Source organism: Nicotiana sylvestris, chromosome 8 (genome assembly GCF_000393655.2).
Source record: "Nicotiana sylvestris chromosome 8, ASM39365v2, whole genome shotgun sequence".
NCBI lineage: Eukaryota > Viridiplantae > Streptophyta > Magnoliopsida > Solanales > Solanaceae > Nicotiana > Nicotiana sylvestris.
In genome coordinates, this window is record NC_091064.1 from 139,362,006 (window position 1) to 139,374,137 (window position 12,132).

Below are 12,132 nucleotides of genomic sequence, written 5' to 3' on the forward strand. Positions count from 1 at the left end.
TTTCCTTTTCTATTTAATTATAAAAAATATTTTTTCTCCTTCTTTATTATTATTATTAGTGGCATCAATTTTGTCCCTCCTTTCTTCCAAACTATTTCTTTAAGCTTATAATATTACTAATAATGTAAGAATGAATATTTTACCATTTTAGCACAAACTAGACCTAATTTTTTCTATTTCTTACTTAATATCACTATTACTAGTATTATTAATGTTATTACTATTATTATTATTATTATTTTATTAATAATTCTATTGCTATTATTTTTATTTTTATTAATAATTCTAAGCGAGAACATTTTTGCAATAACTTCTAAATATTATGAAATTATGTTTAATAAATTTTGCGGCATCTTATGATTAGTATTTTATTTAAATTTTAGTAATTGGAATTAAGTATAATAAATAAGTTAGTTACTTGATCATTTTAACATTAATATTATTATTGTAGATTATTAGAAGCCCAAAAAATTTGGAAAGAAGAAAGGAAATTAAGCTTATTTAGTGCCCAATAATTCTCTACTAACTGTAAAAATTGCACGGGGCGCCCTATTTGGTCTCCCCCATTTAAGCTATACCCATTTTTTTTAAACTTTTAATTTGTACCCACTTTTTAAACAATTTCAGCCCCATTTTTCCTCCTCCTTCATTTTCTTCTTCTTCTTCTTCTTCTTCTTCTTCTTCTTCTTCTTCTTCTTCTTCTTCTTCTTCTTCTTCTTCTTCTTTCTTCTTCTGCTGTTGGTGCTGCTATGGAACTTCAATTCATGGGATGATTGCCATAAATATGGCTATAAAATTGAAAAGTAGGGAGCCCAGTTATTCTTATGTGAAAACAAAAACAAAAGACTATCAGATTATTTTTGAGTAATTACATTATTATGTGAAGTGCATATTTATGTTTTGTTTTTAATTCGTAATAAAGTATATACTGCCTTCCGAGAACGTTGCCTCTCCAAGAATATTCGACACCAATGCTGTTCTTTTCCTAAAGTATGTTGACGATCGAGGTCAAACTATGTAAAAGAACAATTTCTGGCTTAATTAAGTTGTCTTTGTTTTTGTAACTGGCGAACTTCAGCTCTTGAGCTGAAGTTTTATTTTGTAACTCGCGAACTTCAGCTCTAGAGCTGAAGTTTTTATAGAGCGCGAGTTACAAAACAAAAACTTCAGCTCTAGAGCTGACGTTCGCCAATTACAAAAAAAAACTTCAGCTCTAAAGCTGAAGTTCGCCACTTACAAAAACAAAAACTTCAGCTCTAGAACTGAAGTTCGCAAGTTACAAAACAAAAACTTCAGCTCTAGAGCTGAAGTTCGTGAGTTACAAAATAAAAACTTCAGCTCTAGAGCTGAAGTTCGCGAGTTACAAAACAAAAATTTCAGCTCTAGAGCTGAAGTTCGCCAGTTACAAAAACAAAAACTTCAGCTCTAGAGTTGAAGTTCGCCACATACAAAACAAAAACATCAGCTCTAGAGCTGAACTTCAGGTTCGGCTACTAGAATGCTGAAATTTTGCGTGATTGTCTTTGCTACTTCAGCCCCGTATGCTGAAGTTATGCGAAAAAGCGGGTACGCTTGCAATTTTTTTTGCAAAACGAGCACAAGTTAAAATATGACACAAAAAGCGAGTATAGATGCAAATGCCTACCAACCCAAACAATAGTCCAGGCCAAGTAATTCCTTAATTAAGCCCAAGATATTAGCCTGTCTTGATTCTTTTCTAGATTCTTCCACCAGAAATATCTCACTTTTGGATTCCAAAAATCCTATTTAATTGTTAATGAATTTTTCCTCAAATCCAACGCCTCTTACCCACCTATCTCTTTCCTCTTGCCATCTTCATACAAAATCCATGGATGCTCAGCCAAGAACAGAGGTTGTCCACCCCAATTTTGTGCAAGTCTCTCAAACGCTCATCTCTCTCTTCTTCAACGGGCTAGTCAACATATGAAGCCAAAAGACTTCTAATATTTTGATTCTCAGTTTGAAGGACTGATTTCTCAAAGCTTTGGTTTGATTTTCAAACGGCTCCTTACAGGCTCTACCCATGACCCTCAAATTCAAATTTCAAATGCTAGGGGTAAAAACCCCACCAAAAAAAACCCTAGAATCTGCCTATAAATACCAAGCCATTGCAGCCATTAGGGACAAGCTCTGAGCTACCCATTTTACCTAAGGGTGTCAATGGATATTCGAAAACCGATTAAACCGATCGAACCGTACCGCACCGAACCGATTTTTAGATTTTTTTTTTAAGAAACCGTAGATTTTTATATAAATCTATTAACCGCACTGATAATTAGGGTAGGTTTTTTATTTTATAAAAATAAACCAAAAAATACCGAACCATACCGAATAAATTTTATATGTAGAAAATATATTTATTTAGTAAGTTTAAAAATAATAATGCATTAAATTTTCTTTGAGCCTTGGAATTATGAAAACTATTACAAGCCAACAAGTAATTAAACTCAAAATACTAATTCCTAAAACCTATTATGCTACTTCTACTTAAACTAAGTTATTTCAAGTATCTTTATTAGCAAGACACAAAGTATTCTAGCGATTATGAGTAGCAAACTACAATGTATTGAATATGTTTCCTTTCATATAATTTAGATTTATCTTTTTAAATATTTAATCTTCTATAGAATTTATTCTTGAGTCCCAGCTTGATATATCTTTCAACTCGTGTGATTAATATTTTATTTGTCTTTGTTTGATTTCTTTTACGTTGTTGTAGAATAGTTGATGGATCTATACTCTAGCCATCTTTTTTTTTAAATTCATCACCCGTTAAACAGTAAAAATGTCTAGAGAGTTTTGCTAAATCCTATAAAAGAACGTATGTTATTGCAATTCTACTTCTACTGGTGAATTTTACATGATATTTAAAAAATACCGAAAATTAACCGAACCGTACCGATACCGAAGAGAAACCGACATGATTGGGACGGTTTCGAAAAGTCTAATTTTGATTATACATAATAGAATAATCGAAAAATTGGTATGATACAAATTTTATAAAATAACCAACCGAACCGAACCATTGACACCCTACTTTTACCCCAAAAACGGATGGTTGTGAGCCGCCTCCTAACCCTAAACTTTGTTGGAAGCCGCTGCCTCTCTTTTTAAACAAAGAGTTTCAACCGCCTCTTTCCCCTGCTCACTGATTTTCAGAAAATAAAGCAAAGCTTTAGTTTGCTCTTCTTTTCTTCTCTGCTTTTGTTGATTTCCAATCTTGAACGGAGGCAATTTATTTTATACCGCTGTTTGAAGTTAGTTCGAGACAGCGAGGTCGAGGTCGGAGCCTGTCAGACTTGAGACCTTAGCCCCGGTTCACTGCCCTGAAGGTCAGCAACCTCCTCTTTTTACTTTCGATTCAAGTATTATTTAGTTGTAATCCTCGCTTCCAAATGTGTTAGTTTCATTTCTTTTCATTTAGATACCATGGCAGTATGTATCCTTATTTTGTAGTCCATTGACTCAAGTTCGTTTTTTTGTACTTGTTGCGTTGGTTAGAAGTCATGGCTTAATCTGTATACATTAGATTCTGATTTAGGTACCGCCATGGATTAAAAAAATCATCTGTTCATATTTCCTTATAGAAGACTTGTAATTTAGTTGCTATAGGAACGGGGAAAACCCTCATATTTCCTTAAACTTTGGAAATCAGTTCAATAGAATATGTTTCTTAGACCTCTCAGTTTATGCTAAATAGGAACGGGGAAAACCCTCACTAACTTAGACCTGAAGGTTATTAAAAATGCTTAATCTTAGGACATTAATCTGATTACTTTTACTTTGAATGATCGGAATAATGACTTTAAGGTTGAATGAACATGTCATGCCTATAGGATCTATAACACTATCAAAGGAAATATTGAGCATGCAATTCTATCATGTTAGGCCTGAATAGTTCGAGTGATCTTTATGATGTAAAAAGCATGAGAACCTGGATATATATGCACCTCATTGCTGTCCATGTAGTCAGTTAGGTGTTAATAAAAGGCATATAAAATTCTGTTCAGTATGTCAAATTTGCACTAAGAAATTTAATAAGACGGGTTTTAAAGGGACTATGTCTTTGTGAAGTTAATGAGTCTGGCAAAGAATCTTTTGTAGGATGAAATAATTTATTAATAGTAGTATGTATTTTAGTTGCTCCGAAGCCTTAAAATTGAAAGTTAGTTTAGAATGTATTTATGTATGTTGACTGCAAATATGTGTAAATGAACTGAAGCTACTTAGCTACTTTTTCTAGTAGTTTGATATGTAAATTTCTATTTCATGCTACAAGCTGTTCCGCTAATTCTTTTACTTCCCTTTTTCTTTGCATGTCATACACACCTGCAAATATGTATTTATGTCTCAGGAGAGACTCAACGCCGCTGCCGAACCAAACTCAACACCAATCTCCTCTCATTTCTTGAATAGCGGGACTCTGAGATTTGTCCTTCCGAAGAATAGGATAGTGAAATTGCTTGTTTATTTTGACTTATTCCATCTACTTTGGATTCACTTTCTGCTGACTAACATTTCATTTGTATGTTTTTGCCCGAGGTTGTTTCTTTTTGCAGCCTTAAATTACTCAGAATGTTACCTCTAATTAATAGTAGAGATATTTATAGAATATAAGGTTGAGGGGACAAAATATAACAATATATATTTAGTAATTTTTAGACCCGATTAGTCATTCTCAATTGATCTTTTCACATTGCTTAAACATTCTGAAAACTGCTCCTTCTAAAATATACACTCAAACTGGTAGTAATGCTGTATTGTGGTCCGGGACCGGGCCAAACAGGCCTGGGCTTGAGACGGGCCGGGCTGAGGCGGTCCCGGGCCAAACGGTCCAATGTGTGGAACCGGCCCACGAAGGTCCTAAGCACACATGGTCCTGGGCTAAATGGGCTGGGTCTAACGGGCTTTTTCCGTTTCGGGCTATTTTTTTTAAAATTTTTTATCTAAGGCACTTTCTTGTAAACTATATATGTATATACTAGTATTATGTGTAAACTATATATGTATATATTAGTATAAATTGCTTATATATAGCTATATAAATATATATAGTATATATACTATGTATAGTATGTATATATAAGGGTGTATTATGTATATATATAATTATATATTGCCTTGTGTAATATATATTGCCTTATATATATATATGTATATATATATATATATATATATAGTTTATATGTATTAGATGTATATATATATATATATATAGTTTATATGTATTAGAGATATATATAGTGCTTTATACATATGTGTATGTATATATATATATATATATATACATACACACACACATATATATAGGCTATTTTTTTAATTTTTTTTATGTAAGGCACTTTCTTGTAAACTATATATGTATATACTAGTATAAATTGCTTATATATAGCTATATAAATATATATACTATATATAGTATATATAGTATGTATAGTATGTATATATAAGGGTGTATTATGTGTATATATAATTATATATTGCCTTATGTAATATATATTACCTTATATATATGTATGTATATATATATATATAGTTTATATGTATTAGAGATATAATATATATACTATATCAAATTTAAACACAAAATAAATTGCAAAGTATATAGGCTATTTTTTTTTATCTAAGGCACTTTCTTGTAAACTATATATGTATATACTAGTATAAATTGCTTATATATAACTATATAAATATATATAGTATATATAGTGTGTATAGTATGAATATATAATATATATATATATATATATATATATATACACTATATCAAATTTAAACACAAAATAAATTGCAAAGAAATATTCAAGGGAATGTCTTATATATTTTACTATTACGACATTAACAAAGAATGACAATATCTTTCTTAGTCTTCCTCCCCCTAATGGAATGAGCACAACAAGGTACTAATACTACCATTAAAAGGAAAAAAACTAAGGAAGATGTGCCAAAATACAAGTTACATGTTAGTCTATGTATTATCTCTAACAAATCTCATAAATCCTTGAAGGTCCGGAGGAATTTCCGTTGGTGGTGGTGGAAAAGAAGCTTGTTCATCACCGCTTCCGGGCGAAGCAGCATCCTGCGCAAGTTCCGCTAGCATTTCTTCATAAGCTTCATCTATCTCCGGTTGTGATTCTGTAAGTCCAAAATTTCTTCTTTCCGAACGGATCCAATCTCTGAAGAGTACTGATTTTTCCAAGCTCTCCCTCATAGACGCTCTATGATCACCGATTTGAAGCCTTGCTTGACTGAATGCGCTCTCTGATGCCACTGTTGAAGCTTGAACACCTAAAATATCTCGAGCCATCCTTGAAAGAATCGGTTAGTGTTTTTGTTTGTCCTTCCACCATTCCAAAACATCGAAGGAGCCATCGGGATTCTCTGATTCAAGTCCCTGCGATAAATAAACTTGAAGCTCATTTAGTTGTGAACTATCACCAAAATTATCACCTTGAGAACCCCTGAACTCCGTCCAAGAACTAAGGGCTTTTAGGCCCACAGTTCTTTTAGATTCTTGCGAACTAGACGAAGTAAGAGTTGGAACATTTGGTCTAGCCTGATCTAAGACAAGTTGATAAACATTATAAATAGTTTGAGCATTTATTTTAATTGAGGCTTTTGCATCTCCAAGTGTAGCAAATTCCTCAGCTGAAAGTGATAAAGCGTTATAAATTTTTGAATACCAAAAGTGAGGACCTCCTAATTTCATTGTAGGATTTAACAATGCAGCAACACTAAAAATATGGGGGATAGGGAAAAAATATTTTTTAAACTTAGCTTTCATAGAATTAATAGTTTCTTCATAAATTACTCCACCCTCTGAAAATTTTGAGTAAATAAATCTACAAGTGCTGCAATATAAACTAAACAGTTAGAAATAGTAGGATAATATTGGCCAGTTAATTCATTTGTAGCAATATAAAATTGTTCTAAAAAGTCTACAAGCATTTTAACATTACTCCAATCTTGATTTGTAAGGTGCTCATCATCATCATCATCATCATCACCATCACCTACACGAGCATTATACGTTGCGCTTATTGGGTTCCTATATTCATATGCAACAACTAAACTTTCATACATGTAATTCCATCTAGTCGGACAAGGTTTAGGAACCTTTCTTTCTCTAAGGCCAAATTCATCACATTTTTTAAAATAGTCTCTAAGTCTACTTCTACGGTTTGAATAAAAAAGCCAATTAAGAGCCATTTTAACCTTTTCAATTTCTACATTTAAAACTTTCATACCAGCACCGACGATTAAATGGTAAATATGACAAATACATCTAACATGAAAAATATTACTAAATGCAGGATTTAGTGTAGTTGTAAGCAAGCCTATAGCATTAGTGTTACTAGAAGCATTATCCATTGAAACCGACATAATTTTATCTCTAATGCAAAAATATCTACAAATATCTGCAACTGTGTTAGCAATAAACTTACCTGTGTGGCGTGAATTAATTATTCTATAAGCAATAATGCGCTTTTGCATTATCCACTCCTCATCTATCCAATGACTTGTAACAGTTAGATAATCACAGTCATTACCACTTCTACCAATATCAGTAGTAATAGCAATGCGACAATCTATATGAGTAAATAAATAGCGCAAATATTGTTCATATTCATGTTTATATTTATAAATATCGCTCTTTACGGTTGCGCGAGGCCATCCTTTATAAGTAGGATTAAAAACTCTTCTAATATAATGCACAAAATGAGGGTTAGAAGGAAAACTATAGGGTAAGCACATAACAGTAACCATTTTTGCCAATTCTTCACGATCTTTATTTGGATCATAATATAAAATGTCACAGGTAACAGTGTTAATTCCCGGTTGAACTAGATTTGAACCTGTACTAGGGTTAACCGTACTATCTACACTTGTCCCCTCTTGCGCAGCTTTCATTTGTAAAAATCTAGCTTTATCTCTAGGGTGTTTCAATATGTGTCTAGTCAAACTGCCCGTACCGCTACGGTCTCCAGTAAATTTATGAACTAGTTGAGACCCACAAGTGTTACACATAGCCTTATTTTTTTCTCTTAGTTGAGTAAAAAAATGCCAAACAAGAGATGTTTCGGGCCGTTTAGAAGGTTGTCTATTAAAAGTAGGGTTACTACAGGAGGGTCAGGCGGGACATCAGTTGGGTTATTAACAGGACTAGTAGGTGTATCATCTAAATCCGGTTGCGTTTCATCTAAATCATCATTTTCAAAGATAGTTTCATTAGAATAAAGAGCATTCATAACTTCTTCATTTAATTGTTGACCCGGTGCAACATCATTGCAAAATTGACTATCGAAAAATTGAAAACAAGGATTATCACTATCAAGAATAATAGGTGGAGGAGGACGGGTAACAGGTCTGGGTCGGGGAGTCGGGGGAAGAGGAGTAGCTTGGCTACTAGATTTACCAATTTTAGATTTTCCCTTACCCTTACCACCAAAAATATTTTTCAAAGAAAATGCCATATTAATTATAATTGTACTAAATAAAACTAACAAAACTATAATATTAAAACTTAAGAGTTGGAACGCGTTTACCGAATTGACGAACAACTTCTTGAAAATTGAATATCGTTGAAGACTTGAATACTTCAATTCACCAACTTCACAATTTTTCACGAAATTGCAATAATAAAGCAAGCAATTACAGAAGAAAATTAGAGAGAGATTGAGAGAGATTGATGATTTTGTAAGTAAAAATGAAAGAATGGGGGTATTTATAGTTGAGAATTGGGAAAAAGTGTAATGATAAAAAGTTTGGGGTTAAAAGCAAAGTTTGGGGGCCAAATGACTATTTTTTAAAGTGGCCAACGGATAAATTTTGATGGCCAACGGCTAGATTTTAAAAATCTGACTGTTGGTCTTTTTTTTAATTTTTTTTTTATTTTTAAAATTAGTCGTTGGAGCCCGTTAGGCCTGTTGGACCCGGTTGAACCGGCCCAGGCCTGCCAGCCGGTCCCGGGCTTAACGATCCCGGGCTCACGGGCTAAATGTCTTGAACCGGCCCACCACGGGCTTTTACACCACTAGAGCTCAGGCCTGGTTGGACCGGCCCGTTAGGCCTATTAGCCCCGCGGTCCTGGCCGGTTCCGGGCCAGGACCGGGCCACAATACAGCCTTAACTGGTAGTATTTAAGCTTTGTTTTCTCAAAGTGTAGAGGCAGAAACATCTTTGTGGTTTAGGATTTGGAATCTATTTTTCGTTTGAGTTAAATAAAAAGTGATTTTCTTTAAATATTCTCTGATTCCTCCAAATTGTCATATCACCAAGATATTTCTTTCTGGTTCAAAGTAAGTTTTAAACTTTGTTGTAGCAGTTGGCCCGATTTTTTTAATCCAGATGAGCTTTTCCTCTAGCTAATTATTTGGAGTCAAACAAATTGTGAATTCCAATACGTCCAAACAACTTAATTCTCTTTTTCTTTTCATAAACTTTTATGAATTGGAATGACTTTTAATTTCTTTTGTACAAGGATAATATACAAATTTTCAACTATAATGGACACCTGATTTTCTAATATACAAATATTTTCATTACTTAGCTTTAAATTAATTAACCTAAGCTTGGCCGGTTAACCGTAATTAACGGATCATATAGGGTGTCTTAATAACCTTCCCTATATGATTAATTAGAACTCTTACCTATAATCTCAAGGTTAATAGACCATTAAAACAGAGTAACTTTAAGCATTACTTAGTTAAAATTGGTGTCCTAATTCATGTTATTGAAATCTGTATTGCTGTAAAATTAATAAAATAATAAACTTTCTGAAAAACAGAAACAAAAAGTTAGTAGAAATAAGTTCTAAAAACAGTATGGTAACTTCAAAAGAAATTTTGAAAAATAGTATAGGAACAAATCTAGCTCACTGAATACATAGTGTGTCCTTAAGAAAATTATTCCCCTCAAGTATCTGAGGTTCTAGAATATATCCTCCTAGGATAGAACGATTTAACTCACCAGCGTATCGGTACCAAAAACGCAGATGAACAGCGAACCACTCGAAGGCTGTAAAAACACTGAATTTTTGTGCAGAAGAAGAAGAAGATAATCGGAAAATTTCGTAAGTAAATATTCTGGGATTTGAAGGAATATTTATAGCCAATTTGGTACTGTTTCTGAAAAGGTTTGCAATCTTTCAGAACAGTCATAGCTGTTGGAACAAGTTTGACACTGTTTCAGAACAACCATAGCTGTTGGAAATATTGCGGAAAAATTAAAACTGATTTAAAAATAATTCGGGAAAGAAAATGGGTCGGACCGGATCGGGTCGCGGGTCATGGGTTATTCCGGATTGAATTTTCGTTAATTTAATTAATTAATTAAATATTTGAAAAGAATTTTGTCTAAAAAGATTAATTAATCAATCGATCTTTGACCAAATCCAAATCCAAATCCGAATTCGAAGCCGAAGCCGAGCGAGCGACGACGACGAAGACGCGAGGCTTGCCTTCTTCTTTGCTCTTTAAGAGCTAAAAGATGAGCTTCTCTATATATACACAAAGATTTTCTTTCCTTCTACCAATGAGGGACAATGTGCATTAGTAAAGTGAACTAATTCAAAATTTCACTTCCCTCCATTTCTTTTCCCACCATGTTCCATCCACACCTCTTTTGTTAGAAATAACAAATAATAACAAAAACCCAACAATCCCCACATGAATGGGGAATGGCTATAAATTTAAAGGAATGCACGGACGTGTGTGTGTGTTTTACATGTAAGAATTAATTGCATCTGGATAAGTAGGTTTCCCTTTGATCTTTCCGTAGTGAACTTATATCGGATATACTCGGTGAATCGGTAGATTTGATATCTTTGAACTGTAGAGATTTTTTGTATACCTAGACAACATAAGTCATACAATCAATCCTTAACCATCTATGGTTCTCACAATTGTGTTCGTTTCAGCCATGAACACCGCCTGGTTTCATGAGTGCTTAGAGAATGAGTCTTTAATTTCATTCTCCTTGAAACGACTTACACTTCACACTCACATAGGTGATTCCTAAATGTGTATCTGGTCATATCATGCTAGACTTAACAAATCATTAAAAAGCTTTAAGCTTTATTGACTCATCAAAAAACCTTAATGCTTTACCTCGTTTTTTAACATTGTCTTCATCACAAGAATGGGTTGAGTCAGTTGACAATGTTGAACCGTCATTCATAACTTTGTTTGATCTCTTTGAACCTAGCTCTTGAGATCACCAGTCTGCTAGTTAGAATTACCGCCATGATGACTTGTCCTAGGCCTTTAACCCCATTCCCTTTGATGATCTTTCAACTGCCTCTCTATCTAGGCCTTTTGTAAGTAGATCTGACACGTTATTTCTTGACTTTATGTAGTCAATTGTGATAACACCACTAGAAAGTAGTTGTCTAATGGTATTGTGTCTCCGTCTAATATGACGAGATTTTCCGTTATACATAAGCTCCCTGCCCTACCTATTGCCACTTGACTATCACAATGTATACAAATAGGTGCCAAAGGTTTGGGCCAAAATGGAACATCTTCCAAGAAATTTTGGGGCCATTTAGCTTCTTCACCAGCCTTATCTAAAGGTAATTCAGATTCCGTTGTAGAACGGGCGATGCACATTTGTTTGGATGATTTCCAAAACACTGCTCCACCCTCAATTGTGAAAACATATCCACTCGTGGATTTAACTTCAGATGATCCGGTGATCTAATTTGCATCACTATATCCCTCAATCACAGAAGGATATTTGTTATAATGCAAAGCATAATTTTGGGTATGTTTAAGATATCCCAAAACTCGTTTCATTGCCATCCAATATATTTGATTGGGATTACTTGTAAACCGACCTAGTTTGCTAATTGTGGTGACCCAAAAGGTTATCACTTATTTTAGAAATAAATTCTATGTTTCGAGGCCTTAAAACCTCCTTTTTGTCTTACCTCGATTTGCGTGCACAGTCCGAGCGTGTATCCGAAAAGCCATTACGTGAAAATCTGTGAAAATGATAAATTTTACTTTTAAAATATATTTAGATTGACTTCGGTCAATATTTTGGATAAACAGATCCGGACCCGTGATTTGATGGTCTCGGAGGGTCCGTAGGAAAATATGGGACTTGGGC

At 33.7% G+C, this 12,132-nt stretch overlaps 1 long non-coding RNA gene across 1 annotated transcript; it reads left to right on the top strand.

Moving 5' to 3' along the window:
* The first annotated feature begins 3,107 nt into the window (after window positions 1-3,107).
* LOC138874595 (uncharacterized) lies at window positions 3,108-4,555 on the top strand. Its single transcript, XR_011401624.1, has 2 exons — window positions 3,108-3,353; window positions 4,376-4,555. It is a non-coding gene; the product is annotated as an uncharacterized lncRNA (long non-coding RNA).
* Window positions 4,556-12,132: the final 7,577 nt, after the last annotated feature.